The 21,536-nt window shown below is 46.1% G+C and overlaps 1 non-coding gene across 1 annotated transcript; it reads right to left on the reverse strand.

Annotated features, from left to right (window-relative positions):
• Positions 1–21,217: 21,217 nt before the first annotated feature.
• On the reverse strand, positions 21,218–21,290 carry TRNAV-UAC (transfer RNA valine (anticodon UAC)). The gene has a single exon. It is a non-coding gene; the product is annotated as a tRNA-Val (tRNA).
• Between the last annotated feature and the right edge of the window lie 246 nt (positions 21,291–21,536).

The following is a 21,536-nucleotide window of genomic DNA, read 5'->3' on the forward strand; positions in this document are numbered from 1 at the left end:
AGTCACTGTGCTTCATCCCTAAATTGGTTATGGTATTCTCCTATTTGGCTATTGGGGCACCAGGGTAAGCCCCTAGTAAATGGTACTAAGGTACCTAGGGCATGGGTATGCCAGTGGTCCCCTATGGGCTGCAGCATGTATTATTACACCCATGAGGGACCCTCCAAACTGCCACTACAGGCCTGCCATTGCAGCCTGTGTGAGTTGGTGCATGCACCACTCCCAGAAGATATAAGTTTCCTTATATCTAAATCTCACTGCACTTGTGACCTATAAGTAACCCCTCTAGCAGGCCTTTCAGTCCTCAGTGCTCGGTTCTAAGTGTGAGGGTGCCCCTGCATAAGCAGGAAACCCCTACAACCTTTGGAGTCCAATCTCCTGGGTTGTAAGTGTTTAAGCCATCACAATATAAAGAGACGCTAGGCGTCCCTATGCGAGGACCATCTCTAAACTGGCTGCAACAAACCTGAGCATGTTTGGTATCAAATATGTTAGAATCAGACCCCAACACTGTATCCGGTGTAGGAGGTATGATTCCATCTACGGTAGTGCCCCTCTGAGAGGCCCTCTATGCTCCCCAGACCGATCTTACAGAGCCTGATAGCAACCTAGGGCTGCTGCTGACCCCAGACACGATTCTGACCACCTGCTGCTGGGCCAAGCCTAAGCAGGGCAAGGTAGGACAATAGGTTTCCTCACAGACAAGACTTAGTGTATTAAGCCGGGGTGGAGGTGCTGGCCAGTGCCATATAGTTTGCTGGAAGGGCACATTTGGTGCCCTCCTTGCATAGTCCAATTCAAACCAGATCAGGGAGCCGTTGGCTCCCCGCTCTGGCACGAAACTGGACACAGGACATGGGAGTATCCTCTTCACTGTCCGACCCTTCATCTGGGAGGAATCCCTGAATCGTACCTATCCTCACCTTAGGGTACTTAAGGGCTTACCTGTGGGTGGGTCCCTAGATACGTCGTGGGATTTGATTCAGATCCAACTCCATTTCTTCTTTGACAATCTAGACATCTTGGTTGGGTAGTGCTGACCATCCTGAACTAATCGCATTGTCATTGGCTTTGGGACCGAGACCGCAACAGAGAAGACTCTGTTGACTCCTGATCTCATCTTCCTGCAAGCCCACTGCACCATCAGAGTCTGTGCTCCATCGAGTGAATTCTGTCCTGGGTCTGTGGACATCTAAAGACATCCAAAGAAATCACCCTTGGAGTGAAGGAGTCACTCCCCTCCATCTGCAGGAACTGTAACACAATCGACTGGTTTGCCGAACCTGGGCTCCAACGGACTCCACAAGGCGTTCCCTCACAGCCTCAGCTGTCCTCTCATCGAGTGGAGGCCAGCAGTCTTCATAGAACGCCCTGCAACAAAACTCTTGTGCACCGTGTAGCTGTATTGCTTCAATAACCAGGTGACCATAATGGTTGCCACAACTGACTTGTGCCAACAGAGTGAGACACACTTAGAGGTTCTGTCAACGAGTCTGTCCCCACTATAACCAACCGGTGCCAACACGGTTGGTTGAACGGACCAATATTGTTATCTTCAGCATCCCAGTGACTCAAGCGGAGCTACCGATTTGGTGTGCCCAAGGTTAAAGCCTCTTCATCTAACTTGTTTTATTTGAACTCGAGTGGCCTTCGTCTTCCGTGCCTCCTGGACGTCCCGATGTGGCACAGACTCTGTCCTCTCTGCTTTCAGGTACTCTTCGACTCAAACTCACTTCTGGGTACCAACAGACTGTTTCTTTGAAAAAAAAAAATATTAAGCAGAGTTTTATATAGCGCAAACTTGACCCGACTCGGGTTTCAGAGCGCTTACATAGCACCGGTTACATTACACAAGGACTCATTCATTTTTTTTGTTATGCAAGGGGAGATTAAGTGATTTGCCCAGAATCACAGTCATTGCCGAAACTCGAACCCAGTTCCGCAGATTCCAGGTCGACCACCCTAGCCATTAGACCAACTCCTCGTCCTTCTGTGGTAAATCTGAAACAGCGACATACACGCTGATCCGTGTTGAGTATATGATTCTCACCCAACCGTCGGGGGTTCCTAAACTCTCCCCTTGGGTGGGTCCTTGGGTGCCCGACTCTTCTACATCTCCTGGGTCCAGTCTCGACTTAGGTCGTAGTTCACATCCCAGTCCTTCAATATATGGTCTGGTCTACCCCCTGTGGACCACTATCAATCAGTGCTACCTGTTTTTCTCTGTTCAAAGTATTGTTCGCATTGTGAATATATCTCTGTGTAGGAGATATTGTATCATGTTAGTGAGTGATTGTAATAAATACCTATTTTTATAAGTACACTGCATGGTTCTTTTTCATTTAGCCTATACTAAAGGATTAGATACTGGTAAACCGAGCTGCTTTGCTCTCCTCCTAGATGAAGCCTTCAGGCTGCTCTGCACAGCTACCACTTAGACAGCTTTCTATGGTTATCTAAACCCCTAAAATCACCATAAGGGTTCCTGGGGTTGGTGCAGTGTGCTACACTTACATAAGTGAGCACCATATGCTAACCCGGTTTCTCACAATGTGTGCTTGTAGAAATTCCCTCTGGCATACACGGGTCAGCATTTTGCCATTCACACCACCTATAAAATGTGTATAGGAAATCTTATGACAAAAATTACTTCAAATATCAGTTCCAACATTTTTCTATGGATCCTCCCCATACGCTAATAATTACTTGCATCATGTCAGAGTCTTCGGGCAGGAGTGGTGGCATGTGTTCTGTGTCCTTGACACTGGGTGTGACTGGGATAGCAGCTTTCTCAGTTGGACAGTTTGAGTCCTCACATACAGTGATGGTGTAATAAGAAAAGCATGTTATGGTCTGCAGTTTGCCATAGGTAACAACTTCCATCAGTATGCTATTAGAGCCCTTGCCCAAAAGGCACTAATAAACTCCAGTATGCCAGACCAGCAGCACACATGCATGCATAACACACATAGACTCACACACAGGCACATACTCACACACACAAACATTATCTCACACACACTCATTCTCACTATATCTTTTGCACTCTTTCACACATTTGTACTCTGTCACACTCACACACAGACACACTGCCAGTCACACTTCCATTTGTAAATCTGCTTTTATTGGGTTAGAAAAACTTACCCTGCTGCTTCTGCTACACAAGTCTTGCCTTTTAGTGAAGCATAATAAAAAAAATATTCTTTATACGCTATTCAAAAATAATAATTTGTTGCCTTGCTTTTTACAAGTTTGATGTGAATGAAAAGTGCACTTCCTTAAAATAGCTTCACAGAGCTTATATTTGGTTTTACATGTAGATCAAGAAGTTACCGTTTTGGAAATGAACTAATCCACTTTATAACATGTTATATCACAGCATCAAACTGATCCTATGAAATGCTTGCCTTCTTTGGCAACCATGGATTTTATCCAGAAACACTTTGCATTTTAGGATTTTTAGACCCAATTTTCAATTTAAAAAATAAAAAATAAGAAATCCCAGAGTGAAGTTTAGTGGTGAATGGAAAGCCAGTACTAGCTGGAAGGTGTCACCCAATCCTCAATCCAGCACCATACTCAAAGCCTCAGCTCAAGCTGGGGCGTAACAAAGGCCCCAGCAGCCCCTGTGGTGCATGGGGGGGGGGGCAGGCTTACCCATACCAGAGGGGGCCCCCTCAGACCCTACTGATGTGAGGGGCCCCTTCAGCACATCGTGCAGGGAGGCCCTCTCACATTTTGTTAGGCAGCTGGCAGAGGCTGGGGCCTGAGTATTTCGAATTTGTCCTATCAGCAGGACTCGACAGCCCTTTCGAGGCTTAGTTTAAACATTACCTCTGCACACCCACCTCCTCCCTTAGATGGGAAATTCAATTTCAGTGCCGGAACAAGGTAAAATGTAAACATACTTGTATAGCGCACTGCCACCCCCAACGGGGGTATCCTGGCACTTTTACTCATACCACTGTGGAACCCTTCCCCTGTGAAATGTCCACTCCTGGGCATCCCCATGGTGAAGCCAGGCATCCCAGCTGGGGCCGTTGTGGAAATTAAGCAAGCTATTGCCCAGAGTTGCAGCATGGGACCCAAGATTAGAATAGGCACCGAGGCAAGAATTATCAGGTCCAAGGAAATTGAATCCAAGACACGCCAAGGCAGGGGATTGAACTCTGGTCCCACACCAGAACTCTGCATTAGGTTCTGCCGCTCTAACCATTGAGCCACACTGCTCCACAAGATACCTAAGTGTGAGTGCCAGGTGAGAGTGCTAGTTGAGTGATGTGTCTGTGAGTGGAGGCTGTGAGAGATGTGGCTGTGAATGCAGTGTGAGAGGTGTGACTGTGAATGCAGTGTGAGAGGTTCAACTGCGAGTGCAGATTGAGATATGTGCCGCTGTGAGTGTACGGTGAGATCTGAAGTTGTGACTCCAGCGTGAGAGGTGAGCCCATCTGAGCGGAGGGTGCATGATGTAACTGTCTGAGCGCCGAGTGAAGTTTGAGCCTATGTGAGTGCAGAGTGACAGCTGAGCTGTGTGAATGCAGTGTGAAAGTGGGGCCTCTGTGAATGCACTTCAGACCTTGTGAATGCAGGGTGTGCCTCTGTGAGTGCCGGTTGAGACGTGAGCTGATGTTCATGCAAGGTGAGTGGTATGTCTATGTGAGAGAGGAGTCTGTGTGGATGAAGGATGAGAAGCGTACCTATGATAGTACATGGTGAAAGGTGAGTGTGTGACAGTGCATGGTGAGTGCATGGTTAGATCTTAGCTCTTGTAAATGCATGGGTGCCAAGGAGAATGCAGGGGGATATTTGAGCCCTAGTAAATGCTTGATGAGAGATAAACCTTGGTGAGTGCATGGGGGAGGATGTTCCCACAAGGAAGGATGTGCCTTTGAGAGTGAGTAGTGGTCAACCCATGTGAGTACAGAGTGAGAGGGGTGCCTACATGAGCAGAGAGTGAGTGGTGTCAAATGTGTGTGCAGGGTGAGTGGTGTGCCTGTGTGAATACTGGGAGAGTGGTGTGCCCATGTGAGTGCAAAGTGGGAGGCATGCTCGCTTAAGTAGAGGGTGAGTCATGTGAGTTCAGGAGGAGTGTGTGACTGTGTGAATGCAGGGTGAGAGGCACGTCTGTCAGAAGCATGGGAAGAGGAGGGGCTAGTTTAATGCAGAGTGATAGACATGCCTGTGTACAATAGATTAGCCAGAAAATTAGAATATCCAACCACTTCGAACCAAAGCTCTGATGGCACCAAGCAAGTGCAGCAAGTGAGTCCAAAACACTCTAGTTGTGCTCCTCTGTCTCTTCCATCCGAGCATCTATTCATTCATTGTTGGACTTGGCCCTTCTGGCAAGATCACACCTAGAACTTTTTGCATTTATCCTAGCCTTTTTCCTATGTTGTACTAGTGGTTTTAGGCCTCTAGGCGCTTTCACACTGTGTCCCAGTGGAAAGTGCGTGCGCTCTGGGTTACATTGAGTGAGACTGACCTGCACTCCCATAGGAATGCATGGGGGATCTGAGTGACCGTGGTAGTTCCTGATGCATGGGGAGTGCAGGGTCAAGTTTGGTATGTACGAACTCGTGATTGTGAATGCTGCGCGATGATGTGTGCAGCGTTACTGTAGCTAGTGTAGAAGTGCCACTTCTAGACGCTGGCATAAATGTGCAGTGACTGTCTGGCGGGTGATTGGCTGGTGAGCCTGGCTCCAGGAGTCAGGATGGGTCTGCCCCAGTGGTGGGTGGAGAGAGCTGCATATTGATGAGTGGGAGGAGTACACCTGGGACCTGAATAGGGGTGGGCTTTCCCCACACAATGCTGGCTCCGCCCCCTGTGGCTGATGACCCTGGCCTGTTCTGTGAATAGGGAGAGGGGCTGAGCAAACAAAGTGCTCAAGAACCAGTTGTATCTGGTTTGCCCCTTCCCTGCACCTTTGGAGACAAAGGAACCTGTGTATAAAAAGGGGCTGTGACCCCATGTAAAATGTTCTTGTGCTTAACTTGAAACAACCAGGGGCGTGCTGCTGCTGGGGCCTAGGGGAAGGCTTGCCTCCCTGGGCCCTGCCCAGCCCCTGGATGCCTGATGGATTTTGTGGGACCTTTTGTTTCTGTTTCCTGGATCCATCAAGGACTTTGTGCTGGTCCTGAACATAGCGCCTGGAGAGCGCTTTATTCTAATTCCCCCAGAGAGAGTAGCTGGGGCTGTGCAGCGTTGTGCTGCTGAGAGAGGGAGAGGGAATCCCCAGACTAGGGATTCCCCCATGATGCCGGCCTTGCGGGAGCCTACCCCGCTTATTTGGTTGCTTTGGGTGCGCAGATGCCCACCCTGCGTCTTCGTTTTTATTTCATGAGTAATGTGGGTGCCCACCCCGCTTATGGGAGTCCAATGCGGGTGCCCACCCCGCTTCTATATTTATTTTCCCCCTCGAGGGAGCCTACCCCTCGTTATGGCCGGAGAAATTGCCGCCGCTGCCCAGCCGCGGCCGCCCGGAAGTCAGGCAAGTCTGTCTGTGACGGGGGCGGGACCTGCGGCTGGGTCAGCAAGCGGGAAGTGGTGTAAGCGTTGCGGGGCTCCCATTGGCTGGAGGGAGCCCCGGAAGAGGAGTCTGTGCCGGAGCCGCGAGGGCTCCATCTTGTAAGTCCCAGTCCCGAGATGGGGGACCGGGTGAAGCGTGGTGAGATGTGGCTGCTTCCTTCACGGAGGGCGGGAGCCCACCCCGCCTCCGCGAGCCGATGGGGTAAAGTCCCGGGTCCAAGGAGGGGGCCCGGGTGAAGACGCCACTGGTCCGAGTCCTGCCTCCGCCTCCCCCAGCCGGTGAGTGGTCTAAGTAAATCTGGGTGGGGAGAGGCAGGGTCAGAGCGGCCCCGCATGGCAGCGGGCCGCTCCAACGGGGGCCTAGTTATGTTAAGAGCCCCGTGGCTCCAACAGGGACATGTTAGTTTAAGAGCCGGTTGGCTCCAACGCTATGGTGGCATGTTTCATTTTAAGAGCCCCAGCTGGCTCCAACGACGGGGGCATAATTGTTATAGAGCCCTGAGGCTCCAACGAAGGGGGCATTATTGTTTCAGAGCCAGGAAAGGCTCCAACAAAGGGGGCATATTCTATTTAAACCACCAGTGCGCTCCACAGTACTTTGGGGCAAGTTCCTTTTCTATATTGGCACACATTTATTTAAGGAGCCCGTGCGATCCATGGGGACATGTTATTTTCTGAGCCTAGGTGCTCCAACGTTTTGGCCTATTGTTTCAGGGGCCATTGAGAGCCCATGCCTCCTATTTGCCTTCCTAGCTGCCAGCTGCAGCGTTTAGGCCCTGTTCTTGTCCCCAGCTGCCCAGCAAGTAGTGGGCAGCTGCCACGTTTAGGTTTCGGCGCAACCTGGACCCTAATGTAATTTAGGTGTTATTGTGATTTATGTGCTAACGGGATTGGGTGTTAGGAAATGTACTGTGTGTAGTATGTTTTGCGCACCCTGTGTTGATGCTTATGGTGTTAGGAAATGTACTGTGTATAGTATGTTTTGCGCACCCTGTGTTATACCTCTAAATGTGGTCTTTTCTGATTATGAGGTTGTTCTTGCTAGTGAGATTATGTCTCCCTGTGTGATGTACGCCCCTGGTGTAGTTCTACTTAGGTGGTTAGGTCTAATGTGTTAGACTAATGAGAAATTGCATAATGTGTTAATGCCCCTGTGATGGATGCAGGATAGGTTTTATACCTGATGCTAGTGTGATGACTCTGAGGTCATTATTGCGCCATTAGTTACTGGTTGTGCTCTACAGCGCTAATTTGTGTTACAGTTAGTATATGTTCTACATGTACAATTGGTGATTTGTGCTGATTCTGACAGTGGTCCATGTGGCCCTGTCCCGTGTAAATAGTCCCTTGTAAAATTCTGCCCAGTGCCAGTTGGCACAGTGTAAATTGTGTGAATATTATCTAATGTGTTTTGGTATAATACAAAGGCTATTTTTATATAATACCTTGTGTGGAGTTTCTTTTGTGGTGGGCCTTGGGTGTTGTTGCTGGGTGCGCGCGGAAACGCTTTACACATTGCCTCCGGGATAAGCCTGACTGCTCATGCCAAGCTACCAAGGGGGTGAGCAGGGGTTATCTTTGGCGTGTAACTCCCCAGCCCTGACTAGAGTGGTGGTTTCTGCCTGGCTTTGGCACAAGCCCTAGCCAACCAGAAATCCCATTTCTAACATTCATCCTTTCACCCTCCCATCCAGCTTCCGCTATCAATCATTTCACCTTTACATTCTGTCATCCATTCATTATTTAATCAAACGTTCAATCGTTCACCAATCCATCCATTGGCCATTTTATCCAATTATCCATCCTCTAAGATTTTCATTTACTCTACCATCTTTTCACCCTTCCTCAGATTTCCAATTACTCTGTCATCCATCCATCCTTTAAAATTTCCCTTTACTCTGTCATCCTCTCATCCACCCATGTATCTATCCTCTCGCTTACTTATCCTCTCACATACATATGCATTTGTAACACACACATTCATGCACAAGGGTATCTTGGTGTTGAATAACAGATGTTTATTGTTACCCAACTCAATAGTAATCATTTTTTCGACCGCAGAAGGATGAAAGTCTGAGTGGACCCGCCGGGATTTGAATCTGTGACTATGAGGTCAAACACAAGCCCCTACAGTTGACGCATTAGTCCACTCTGCTACCAGACCCACTCATTTATCTATCCTCTCACCAGTGACATAACAGTAGCCCCCGCACACCCATTGGTGCGGGGGGCAAGCTCCTGAGGGACCGCTCCAGCACTGTGCATGAGTGGCTGGCCCCTGGCCTGAGAGCTCCTGAATGGGTCCAGAGCATGGGGGGCCTCCATGTTCTTTGCAGGGGAGGGCCCTCAAGTTTTGTTACCCCACTGAGCCCTAGTCTCCCTCCCTGTGCCATCACACATTCTCCGTCCACCCTGCCCTCTTGCACCAGCCCCATTGTTGCAGATGGAATTAAGTAGGCATCTAGTACCATGGAAAGAGCAGGGATTCTGTGTGAGTAAGAGGTGTACTCACGTAAGTACTGGGTGGTGGTGAATAGTGCAAGTGAGTGCAGCATGAGTTGTGCAAGTGTTGGGTGAAAAATGTGCCGATGTCAGTGTCAGGAGAGCTACACAAAAGCAATGTGAGAGGAGGGCCCATGTGACTGTCAGGTGAGAGGAGTATGTGCAGAGTGAGAGGAGTGAGTGCAGGGTGGTGTGAGTGGTGTAAATGTAGGGTGAGTGGTGTACCTGTATATGGTGCAAGGTGAGGGGCAAGAGTGAAGGGTGATCTGTGTGAGTGACTGGTGATTGCATGGTGAAAGGAGTTAGTGCAGGATGATGGTTGGTCCCTGTGAGCTCTGGCAGACTATTGTCCCAGTGCACAGGCAGGGTGAACTGGGGTGCCTGAATGAGTGCAGGCTGAGAGGTTTTTCTGTGTGTGTGTGCAGGGCGAGTGGTTTCCCTCCAGGGTAAGTGATGTGCTTGTTTGCATAGTGTGAGTGCAGGGTGAGTGCTGTGCCCATGTGAGAGAAGGGAGATCTGTGTGAGTAACAGGAGTGCCTATGTGAGTGCACAGTGAGCGATGCAACAGTGTGAGAGGAGGGTGAGAGGAGAGACTGGAGGGTGAGTGATGTAACAATATGTGTTTTGGTGCACGTGAAAGTGCAGAGTTGGACAAATTCATGCATGGTTGGTGATGCACTTGTTTGAGTGAGATTTCAGAGTGAACAGTTAGAGAGACGGGTGACTAATGTGTCGTATGTGTGCAGGGTCAGTAGTATTCTTGTGAGAGTAAGGGAGAGTAGAGGGTTAGCAGCGTGAGTGCATGGTTAGTGGTGTGAGTGCGGTGTAATCACTGTGAGTGCATGGTGATCGGTGTGCTCGTGGGAGCACAGGGCAAGAGTAAGATGAACGATGTTAATCACAGGGTAACAGCGTGAGTGCAGTCTGATTGCTGTGAGTGTAGGGTGAGCAGTGAAAGTGACTGGTGAGTGGAGTGTTATGTGCTGCAGGATGAGTGGTGTGCTCGTGTGAGTGCAGGGTGGAAGGCGGGTGAATGGTGTTAGTGCATAGTGAGCAGCGTGAGTGCAATGTAATCACTGTGAGTGCAGGGTGAGAGCAAAAGTGAATGGTGAGAATGGAGAGTGAGTTGTCTGAATGCAGGATATATTCCCACACACTTGGAGTAACTCAGCATGTTATTTACGGCTGGCATAGGGTTTCAGATAAAAGTTCATCTATTGCTTTTATGGCATCAATCAGAGATGCAAGGTGATCCTGCAACAAACTTTCAGTCTCGTGATTAGGGTTGCCAGCTCAGTGATTTAATGTCCCGGCTGGTATAAAAGTAAACAAAGTCACCTGAGGCTGGTATTCTTAGCACCTATCTGTACATACTTCAAACAGCGAATACAAATAGAAAGCACTTTTGAAGGCCTTCTAGCGCAGCAGTAATAATCCATTACTAGTAATTAAAGGTAACAAAGACAGAAAAGTCATGTTACAAATCAATAGCTAGGATTTTAGTTACACACCTAGTTAGTGACAAGACAAGGCCTTTGCCGGGTCTTTAAACAACAACAAATGGCAAGTATTTGACTTTTGGAAAGGTGGCATCCCTGCTTGTGAGACGGCTTTTCATTCAAGGCATTCTCCCCCTGCGGCAGTAAAAGAAAAATACAAATGTTAGTGATAGGCAGAATGTTAGGGTTAGGCAGAGGGATAGGCGGGTATAGGTGGCATCACAGAACATCTGTCTGAGTATGTGAACATTTTTTTTTTAAACCCCTATTAGTCAATTTGCCATCATACACCCGAGACACCATGGATGTCCTTAACAAACTTGGGGATGTGACATGGGACACCGATATGATGTTTGGGTCTTTAGATGTAATAGAACTGTAAACATGCATTCAGAACAGATTGAACCACTACTTATCGCGTAGAAGTGTGAGTCTGGCTGATCTCTCCAGGATACTGGTAAAGCTGGCAGAGATAATACTGACTAATAACTTTTTCTTATTTGGGATGGATTGGTACCACAAGATACAGGGAACTGCGATTGGGTCCAGGTTTGTGCCCTCTGAGGCCAACCTATTTATGGGTTGGTTTGAGAGGGTGCATGCCTGGATCTCTTCCACTGGAGGCTGAACCAGCTCAATATTATTTTTTGGGGGTGGTATATTGACGGTATACTTATTATTTGGACAGGCACTAGGGATAGTCTCAATGCATCTGCACATTATTTGAATGACAATATGTATAATGTGTGATTCACTATGTGCTGTGTTTCTGAAAGAATCAACTTTTTGGACGTGAAACTCTTTGTCAGGAATGAAAGAATTGGCAGTAGATTGAACAGGAAGACCCTGGCTACCAATAATATACTTAGAGCAGATAGTGCACACACACATTCAGTCATACAGGGTGTCACATTTGGAGAAATGGTGAGACTGTGTGTTTGATTCATGAGGCACTCCCTTCTGTATGTTTTTTTATGGTACTTATGGTTTTGGATTAGTATGACCATTAGAGGTTGAGTGCAGACCACAATCAGCTTGTTGAACTAGTACCTGTGCAGCTGTCTTTAGCCATAGCTACACTTGCTTTCGGATTATACATTTGCTATGAATTAGAACAAGAACTGGCAAAGCAAATAAGTCTGTGCAATACTAGAGAGCTGTTGTCTTTGTCAATGGTAATGTGTTTTAACTGCGAGAGCAAGGAGGCATTGACTGTAGCAGTGGGGGGAAATTTTATAAAGACGGGACAGATGGAACTGGGAGCATGAATTGCAGCCATCCAGGTGGAGGGTAAACTGATGGGCCGGTACTAAGCAGGGACTTCTAAGCCTTTTGACCAATGAAAAGCCACAGTTTACAGTGAACAATGAGACAATCTGATGAAAAATGTGGGCAGAGAGAGGGTGGAGATTCAAGTCCCTACCTCAATACAGCATGCCTCACAGGGCAAACGCATGCGTTGCCTAGGCTTGGCCTAAAAAGAGACACCACTTTGAGATAGTGAGTCATTAAGTGGCTTTGAGAACCAGAAGACAAAGAGAGGGAGGAAACTCTTCAAGCCTCAGGGGAAGTGGCAATCAGAGCAGTATTCATGCTGGTTCAACTAAGGACTGGTAGTACAACCCTACAGAGATCCCAAACAAATAGTGAGGACTGCCTCTGGGGGATACAGCAGGGGATGTCATAAATGAGGTACTTTCACACATCTGTGTAGTCATGTCCCAGATTGGAGTCAATCTGAAAGGGTTTGAGGGAGATTTTGGCACAGGTTCTGTCACGGTCCCTCGGAGGCCTCTCAGGATCGGTTTGTTGCTCAATTGGGATCCACCTATTGACAACCTTAATCTCCGAGTTGCTATAAAAGGACGGACATTAAAGGGGGTCAATCGGGGGAAGGAAAGGAAGGGAACAGCGGGGAGGGAGACCTGTGGAGAGAAACGATGATTAAGACACTGTGAGCGTGGCACCAATACAGATTATCTCACGCCTTCCTTGTGGCAACATATGTGTATCTACCTGTAAAGAAAAAGAACTCTTTTGTGGCAGCTACAACAAGAAGGACGATTGTGTCGCCATCCAACCTTCTAAGGGCTACCTGGTTTTTGTCGGTCACTTGTATCACATACAAGTAATACTCAGAGGAGGAACTGTGAACAAATAAACATATACACATAAACAAGCTCTTCACCTTTCCATTGTTGAAACACTCCTTTACAAGGCATACCTTACCCACCATAAGACGTGTGACTGTGGGCCTCACAAAGGAAGAAGGGATTACGCTCTATCCTCAGCACCTCTCATATCTCCCCTGCTAAGACAAAACAATACACACATAAAACCCTTATGGGTGGATTACTGAAGTCATTGGTTATGCATCTCTTCTTAATCATCAATACCTATTCCAAGTACCCGTGGAATTTAGTGTAGATATACCACCTGGTAGGGAAATACCAGTCCCAGCATTCACTGTCCCAAAACAAGAGAAATCGCTTTTGTAGCAAAAGATGTGCAGAAGTTTCTATGGAGCCAATGATGCGATAGCAGCCGCTAGCGCTGTTGTCCTTAATATTAGAATTTGACTCTAGGCGGTGTCACTGACACCCGTTTTCAAAGTACCTGGGGTTTCTGCTCAGCGGTATTAGCCAATAGCTCTGTATCGTATAATAACAAGGAATGACTCTAGGCGGTGTCACCGACACCCATTTTCAAAGTACCTGTGGTTTCAGCACAGCGGTATTAGCCAATAGTGCTGTATCGAACAATAACAAGGAATGACTCTAGGCGGTTTCACCGACACCCTTACCCCCACCCGGGGCGTTCTGGAGCAGTGTTGCGAAGTTTCCTCGGCGTCCTACAGCAAGTCCGGAATAATCTGCCCCGTTCCTTCTGCGTCACTTCCTGTGCGCGCGCGTAGCAAAGGAGGCCGGGAAGGGTAGTTCGGATCGTAGGCCCTCCAAAACTCCCGCATCTCGCGGAGACGGACCACGGTCCTCTTCCAAAAGGCTTCTTGGTTTGTTAGCCTTATGGAGTGTGCAGCGGGCAAGACTTGGCACATGACAGGTTGAGGATCTCCCTATAGAGCAAAGTGCAAAATTGTTTCTCTCGAGCATATGGGAGGTGGGATGCCCTCCCAGATACTTAATATTACTGTATGGCGTGGGTCTCATGGTGTGAGAAAGACCATTACTAGCCTCTCTGGAGCCGCCTTCCGCGTAGGCATTGGGAAATGAAAAGAAAACATGGACTAGTACATGTTGGATGAAAAGCACACATATGAAGGACGAGAACGTCCCCAAAATGGGAATAAATATGGGCTGCATGAAAACAATACAGAGATAGGGCATGAAGTGAATAGGTGTGAGTGAGGTATTACTTGTTTCATGCAAGTGTGACTGAGTATGAATACATGTGTGTTTGATTTTGAGGGTGCAGGTGTGCATTATTGGATGTTTGTGTTATTTTGTGTGTTAGTGAGTTTCTGCTGTGCATGTATGTGTGTGTAAAATTGTATCTTATTTTACGTGCGCACGAAAGTGAGTGAGTATGAATGCATGTGATTGAGTGTAAACATATGTGTGTGTTCAATTGTGTGCCATTCAGTATATGATTTTATGTATATGATATCACAGGCTGGTGTTATCAATTTGGAGTCTTATCATGTATTTAATTTTGTTTGTATGTACTTGTATTTGATGTGTGAGGAATTAAGGGTTTGTGTGCAACTGCATATATGATTGTGTGTGTGTCTGGCTGTATATTTGCTGGCAAATTGTGTGTAATAGGATGTGTGCCTGTGCCCTGTGTGCATGTGAGACTGCATTTGAGATATGGTTTATCATATGTTTGTGTAATTGGCCTAATGGCCAGAGCTGCCTTGGAACTGGGAAACCAGGTTCGAGTCACGGCGTCCCCTCAACAACCGGTGATTCTTGGCAAATCACTTAATTCCCTCCTGCCTAAAAAATGAATGTGTCCACGTGCAACACAACTGGTGCTCATATAAAGAGCTCCAATATGTTTGGTTCGAGTTTGCCTATATAAAACAGCAAATACATTTGTAGTGTCCATTCAGTGTGTGTGCGTGTGTTGACATCAACACAAGCATTCTGGAAACATGTGCTTGTTAATGTTTTTGTATGGCTATCTGCTGTTGCTGCACACTCTGTCACGTTGCCAACAAAAGGGTTGGTAGAATTAGCACATCAACTGAGAAATGTTCAGTCTGGAGACCAAGCCTTCTCAAAGAAAGGTGATCTAGGAAAAGAAACCGTGGACACACGCGAGTGTTGCTGTGCACTTCGACATGTATCCGATGCCTGTAAATATTGCGAGCTCCACCGTGGGAAAATAAAAGAACATAGGTAGTCAGATAAGGACTAAAGATGAGCGGTCGGACGGGAGAAGAAAGAATACAAAAAGTAGTAACAATGAAGGAGATATGAAACAGGAAAACAAAAATGAAGCAGTAAAGAGAGAGAAAGAAAAAACAAGAAAATACAAGAGATAGAAATGACACTCCAGTAGAGTATGCCACACAAAGCGATATCAGAGACAGATAAAGAATGATAGGAACAAAAATCAGGTATGATAGAATAACTGAAAGCAGAAGCAAAATGGGGGGGGGGGGATGCTAACATACAATATGTACACACTTGAAGAGAGACAGTGTCAGATTAGGACAACCAGCGACAGAAAAACTGAAAACAGCAGAGAAAGGAGGAGTTGTGGAATATCGTTTACACTACGTATATTGACAAAAGGCATAGGTGCATTTTATTGGGAGCTTGTAAACTGCAGGCTTGGGAAAGTACGTTTTACATGTGTTCAATGGGCGCACAAGGTTTGTTCAGCATAGTTTTTTTTTTTGTTTTTTTTTGATAGTCGGAAAGCTTATTCCCTTACTGTAGTAAACTTTACTCGTTGTGAAAACTTAACAAAAAAATCGTGCTTACCAACTTATGAAGGACAACGTGTAACACCACAAGTAAACGATCCACTCCTGATGGGCGGTCACAAAAGGAGACAGGGCGGTAACAAGGAGGGACAAAGAAGCCTCTAATTGAATCGGAAGCCAACGTTTACCATGGACAATGACAACAGCCAATGAAAAATATGGGCGGGGCTTCCACGGCACTTCAACATCTAACCCTACTACAATATGCCTCGCAGAGCGAGCAACGCATGCGTTGCAACGCTAGGCTCAACCTAAAACAAGCATTGGCATAGCCAATAGGTCTCGCCTTTGGGACCTTACAAGTGTTTACCCATGCAACAGTTGATGTTGTTGCACCAAGGATATTGTACTGCATAACTAAATACTTATAAGGTCCCAAAAGCGAGACCGATTGGCTATGCCAATGCTTGTCTAAATTAATGGTTCTGTGTTTACAAACCTGAGGGCTGAAAAAAGCCAAAACTCAGGCATGTTTCTTCTTCTCAGCTTCTAATTTCCTAAAAAAAAAAATCCAACCTCCAGTTTGGTTCTTTAGTTTTGGGTTTATTACATACATAGCTGCCAAGGTTTCGGATTGCTGTGTGTGACATTTTCATAATTTCAGTGTAATTATGAGTGACATTTCAACGTCTATGAGTGACATTTTCTCGCGAGCAAAATCAAGCACTGAAGACGAGGGAAACATATAAATATGAAACATAATAAAAATCAGATTTATCAGATTACCTAAAAAACTCCAATGTCGTTTTAAGTGCCCCAGGCAGTACAAGATGGGAGCACGCTGCTTCTCTCAGCAGATCTTACTGGCAGTGCCAGCAGGGCACAGTAAGCAACACTCCTGGCTCAGGTGACCTAGTGCTGCTGCTGTGCCATTGATTCAAAGCCGGTGCTGGTGAATATATTTACTTCGGTCGCTGGTTTGAATTTTTTTTTACATTTAAAAAAAAAAAACATTCTTACGAGAGGACTTTTCCCTCCAGCCCATGACTGGTGAGCTCGGAGCCTTCAGTGCGTGATTCTTTCAACTGGGAAAATAAATGTTTCTTGAAAAAAACGTGGCGATCCTGCTACACACTTCACGCCCTGTGCTGGGGCCTACAGCAAGCATGTCTTTGATGTTTTAGGCGTGTGCCTGTACCTGCAGCCCAAAGGGCCATGCGCAGCCCAACTGTAAATAAAATACATTAACCTTTGACATTTAGGACATCCAAATGCTATCAGTCCCTCTCCGCCAACAACACTTAATGCAGAGTTCTTATATCTGGTCAGCACTGCCACAGTGAGGTTGAGGGCACCACCAGCCCCACTCACTCAAGCCTGCGGCAGGCGTGCCCAAACACAAAACAAAGTTTAGTCTTCCCAATGCCCAATCACGGACTTCTTGTTATTGTGGGCACACTCACGGTGCCGTGCTCGATAACACATACCCAGGCGCCACAGAGAGAAGCACATTCTGGAGGAGGTTGTTGGATGTCACGTGGTACGTGAGGTCGTTGTGACCGTGCGGAGCGACGGCAGACCATACAGACAATTGTGTTCAGTACACAGTATTTGTAAGTGATGAAACTGAGAGACTGCTGGTGGCGCTATGTAGGCTCAAATTGGTAGAAGGGCTGTGTCCAGCATTGGGCGGCTAACGCTACTAATACAGCTGCTACTACATCACAGCTTGTGCCTCGCAGCGCCGGTGGTGTCAGGGACGCTATAAATGCATGACTAAACATTTTTGTGTGACGATGCGGACCACTACACATAAATGCGCCTGTCTAGCCCCATAATGCGTGGTACTTGAAAGTACTGTACATAGGCCTATGTTGATAAATTAAAAATGTGCATCTCATTCAGCCAGTGGTACGCTATAGAACAGCTTGTCTCGCTGAAGCAAAATGAGAAGGCTTTCACAAATCATCCAAATGATACCAAGTCTCAGTCCTTCAGACATTCCACTTCAAAATGTTTAACCTACTTTAGTTAGTGTAATTGATAAGCCTAACAACTGTACAATACAAATCCTTTGGTGTTAAACAAAAATGATGCTTTTAGAGTTTACTTAATGGAACTCTCAATTTTAATTAAAACATTGACACTGTTGAGTGGCGTGCGAGTGTAGATGTGCCTGCTGCTGCAGTTGTCCTGTAATGAATTTGTTATAGCTATAAATCAATAAAATGTGTTCAGAAAAAAAAAAACCATGGGTGATGATTTTACCACTCTTTTGAAATACATTACAGACACCTTTTTAAAATAATGGACGTTCCATTTATTATCATTACGGAAGGAAGGGCATTCATCTTAAGAAGCAGAACCTAAAAAGAGCAGCAAAGACCAATCTTTATAGTACAGTAATGGCAGAAAATATCATACTCCACCGCACCCGGCCACATAACAGCTTAATATGCAACGTCGACAAGGAATCAAATGAACTCAAACTACGGACAAATATTTTCATGACTAAAGATTGCACGACTTACCACAATTCAGAATTTGTCATAGCTGTGAAGAACACTTTCTGCTTTGGGTCTTTATGTGTGAGGAGCAGTAAGGCTTGCTAATGTTATTCGATTGAGAAGTAGAAAAAAGGCAGGAAAACAGGATCAAACATCAAAGCGGCGAAAGTGAAATTAATGGAGCAGAGGATCAAAGCGGCTAAAGTGAAAGAAAGCTATAGAGAAGGGAGGGGGGAGTGGGAGCAGCTGTGCACGTGCATGTGATCGTGCACTCAAGGTTTAGGCCAGCCAAAACAGTGGGTAGCACTCTGAAAATCCCACATATAAAATGTCTCTTCGAGCCTTTGGCTCACGAGACCTAAAAAAGATGGACAAGATTCAAGCTAAGCAACCAAAAATGTAAGAAAACTAGATTGCCCAGCAGTAACAAAGGTTTGAAAATGTCACACTCTGGTTTTTATAAATAGCAGACGTTATGATTTGAGCACTCATGTGAACAAGTGGAAAAACTAAAATCATGAATGCTGCTCTAATAAAATGTCCATGTGCTACGGAAAAGATTTGCTTTTATCGAGGAAGAGGTACTGTACTGGCAAACGTCCGAAAGAGTAGTGTTATTTCACCTAGGGGTGTACACTAATTTAGAGTTTAACTATATTTTTCACGCCCATGTTACAGACATTAAGCCTGTCCTGGAGGATTCTTAGCCCAAGGAGCTGTTAAATGCCCATTTCTTGGCACCTTTTATTTGGCGGAGCCATGTCTGTTAGGGGCTTGACATCCAGTGTCATCTGGGACCAAAGAGAAAAAAATTGCTAATTCACCAAAGTCTACTTTAGACAACATCTTGAGAGATGAAATGGCAACACACACCAGGGATACAGAGCGCAGATTCTGCATCTCAATACCTGGGACATGTCCACTGCAGCCTGACATCTCCCAGCTTCCTGAAATACTTACTGCAAGAGAAAATCCTTTCCCATGTGGGCTCAGATATTTGGATAATTTGTAATAGGACCAACTAAATCCGAGGACTGGCGAGATCTGCAGCACAGGGCAAAACTAACAGATTGGCAAAAGTCACAGTGCCCCTGGCATCTTACCACTCTTACCGCTGTCTCTCCCCATTGATTCTCAGGGCCGTGCTTTGTGGTAGCAATACATTTCATAAAGTACCCTGTAGCACAAAACACGCCCAGTTCACAGGCTTAACCAAAAACAAATCTTGGAGGCGGGCAAGCGTGGAGCTTTCCCACTGACATCAGTAGCGCATTACCGTAGCCAATATTTCAATCAGGGAATTGTAATTAGTCAGGGAATTGTAAGCGCGCTACTTACCCGTGAGGGTCTCAAGGCGCTGAGGTGGGGGTGGGTCAGCAGAGCTGTTCAGTCGAAGAGCCAGGTTTTGAGAGAATATTTTGCATTATTAGAAGCGTCAGAGTTTGTGACACAAAGCGATCTGAACTCCAAACCTCTGTGAAAACTTACTTCTGAAGCTCCACGAAACGTGACTGCAAGTCAAGTCCTCATCATGCAGAAGGCACAAGCTTCACTACAGCAACATTCTAGGCAATGGGCAGCGGCGGCATTGAGATTTGAGAGGGAAAAACAATAGACGGGGAGCATAGCTGAGCAGTACTGACCAGGCAGGGTAGGGGACCCCGAGCCTGAGCACTAGGACTTGACTTGATCACCCATGACGAGCTGAGGCAAGACATAAGCAGGAAACAAAACACGGCGTGAGTAAAAACAGTAGCGCTTGTGAAAAGCAGCTCTTAAGTAAATCAGAAAGTAGTCCCGAAACAATGCCTTAAAATGGCTGCTGTGAATGTTTTGCACTAATTGGTCATTGCTCTCGAGGAGGGCTGAACCCTAGAATAGGCATAACGACTTGGACAAATGAGGAGAGCAACAATGGGGCCAGTAAATTGGAAGCCTAGTGTTACAAATGTAACAAGCACTGGCGAGCCAATACAACTGACGGGAATTTTATTCCTAAAAAAATATTTTTAAGGCTTGTTGCAGTTAAAAATGTGAGTACTTTTTGTGTGCAACACATCCATGAGAGCAATAATTTATTGTGTGAATATATAGTGTACTTAGATGTAATTAAACAGTAAGATCGTCACAGAAGACGGAATAATATATCAAACAGCCAATAGCAATACGTGAAAGATAGATATCAAAGCCCAAAAAGTATTCAAAAGAATTGTTAACAAAAGGTATAGTTTATCTGCTCTGTAAAGCCAGACCACAAATTTATTGGAAAAAAAATGGCAGCAGCAAGTAACTGGCATGGTTGCAAATTCAGGACAGTGAGTGTAAAAATTTAGGACAAAGGGTCAAAATTCAGGACAAAAATTCACGACAGAAGGTCAGAATTCAGGACAAAAATTTGGGACAAAAGATAAGTTTTACTGACCCATCAGTGAAGGTTGGGCAATATTACATAAGTAAATTGACAACCAACACAAGCACGAGTCAAAATAAGTTTATATTAGCTTGAGACAACCTTGACCTGCATCTGTTGTGTGTGGGGGTGAAATTTAAATACCCGCGTTTGCATATTCCCGTAGAAATAAAAATAAAAATATGAAGAAAAGATCAAAGCTGAAGGCTTCTCAGGTCTTACATGCCCCCTCTCCCCCATTGAAAGAAAAACCCTCTCCAATCAATCATCCCAAGGGGATGTGTAAAAGCTAAGGGGGCGGGGAAGGGGGGGGGGGGGCAGGGTAATCATGAAAAAAATAGCACAAATGCAGAAACTTTGCACGATTGGAACAAAATTAATAAATAATAAAGGACAATTGTGTTTGTATCATTATCACTGCTTGTGTGACAGTTTAAGAGGCTAACAGTGGAAGGAACTGGGTAACAAGCGCCAACATAAGCCCTATAAACAAAAGCAGTTTGCCATGCCCTGGGCTCTGGCAGGAGGAGGCCCAACAAATGCTGCCCCTGCCCAGAGAGGACCATAACCATTCTGTATGTCATAATTAGGCGGACATTCAGAATGATAATGGGCCCATAGCAGCCTGTGCCAGGTCGGGGCTGCTTGCAGGCCACTTATCACAGCGGGAGGATGAGATGGCCCCTGCAGTGGGAGATACAGGCTACTTGCAGGGGGGCAGCTCCTCCAATGTCTGAAATTACTGACAAAAGGCGTAGGTGAAAGAAATCCTCAATGAGAAGAGGTCCAAACAACCGGGAAGTCAGTGAAATTTATGGAAGGTTGGTCACCCAAGGTGTGGGACAGTTTTTAAAAAAATGGGTAAAAAAGTGTATGGTTTCACTGGGGATCGAACCCAGGACCTTCTGCGTGTAAAGCAGACGTGATAACCACTACACTATGAAACCTCCTGCTATACCGGATGTGGTTCGAAGCCCAGATACCTGCATTGTACAACTGAATGCTTTGGGTGAAAAACATTTGAAGTGAAATAGGAGATACAAGAACTGAACTATAGGATCAATATAAACCTCACAATACAGAGACAAAGACACACGAAAAGAACAGCTGAGTCTAGCAACAGGGAAGAGAAAAGCGGAAGGAGTGATAACCAGTAAATAAAGCTCAAACTGCACACGCAGGGGCTCTTTGGG

Source organism: Triturus cristatus, chromosome 4_1 (genome assembly GCF_964204655.1).
Source record: "Triturus cristatus chromosome 4_1, aTriCri1.1, whole genome shotgun sequence".
Lineage (NCBI taxonomy): Eukaryota > Metazoa > Chordata > Amphibia > Caudata > Salamandridae > Triturus > Triturus cristatus.